The sequence below is a fragment of the Penaeus monodon genome, chromosome 21 (genome assembly GCF_015228065.2).
Source record: "Penaeus monodon isolate SGIC_2016 chromosome 21, NSTDA_Pmon_1, whole genome shotgun sequence".
Taxonomy (NCBI): Eukaryota; Metazoa; Arthropoda; class Malacostraca; order Decapoda; family Penaeidae; genus Penaeus; species Penaeus monodon.
This window is the reverse complement of record NC_051406.1, coordinates 1,469,484-1,470,442: the sequence shown is the minus strand read 5'-3', so window position 1 is coordinate 1,470,442 and position 959 is coordinate 1,469,484. Positions and strand designations below refer to the sequence as shown.

Here is a 959-nt window from a genome sequence, read left to right as displayed (position 1 = left end):
TGTAATGCTGAATTCCCTTCTTAAAACTAATATTCAAGACTCAGTCCCCTTTCAATATAAATATAAAATCCTCAATCCCATTTTACATGAATGTATATTATCCCCTTACCTTTTTTTGCAAATGCTAAAACCCAATGCCCATTTCCCTTAGAAATATCTATGTACAATACCCCTTTCTCCTTCAAGAAAGTAATGCACAATACCCTGTTCTGTTTCCAGCCTACAACACAATATTCCTTTCTTTCATGAAATTGAAAGCAAAATACTATTTTCCTCTTTTTCCTTCCAATAATAATGGGTAATACTGATTTCCATTTACATGCAAATGAACTGTACTCCTCTAATTATCAACTCTAACATGCAATACCCTTTTCCACTAACTCCCACCCCTTCAGCAAAATATGAGAGAGAAACAAAGGGTTTAATTAACCCTAAGTACTCACAGTATCTTCAATCAATAACCCACAAATTTATGATAACATGAGCAAAACATGATGTGAATGAGAAATAATTACAAGATAATCATAATTACTGGTAATAAGTTAACTTCAACAAAGAAAAGGTTAATTTTATACCTAATACTAGGGTATGAAAAATATTTTTAAAAATATGACAGATTTGACAGAATCAGGAAAATTATATGGCTTTCTATTATGCTTGAGTCTATGACCATCATAATGTACATGATTTGCATGGCATTTGTAGCCATAAAATAATTTTGCATATGTTCAGCTACACTAAATAAAGTCCATTTCAATCTTTTATACACAGTAATAATAGTAATAGTAAAATCTCTACAAACACCATGTATCAAATGCCTTGAGAAGCAGAACAGATCCTATTTTCAAATTAGGAGAATCATATAGCCTGTGAAGAGGCAAGCAAAATCAAATTCCTTTCTCAGCAAAAAAAAAATTTATATATATCCCTCTAGCATCAAAAACTTTAGCAAATGGACA

General features: G+C 31.0%; 1 protein-coding gene across 1 annotated transcript in view; it reads right to left on the bottom strand.

Annotated features, from left to right (window-relative positions):
• LOC119586098 (casein kinase I) overlaps window positions 1-959 on the bottom strand; it is a 25,312-nt gene that overhangs the window by 7,188 nt on the left and 17,165 nt on the right. The gene's annotated exons all lie outside the window — the stretch shown is intronic.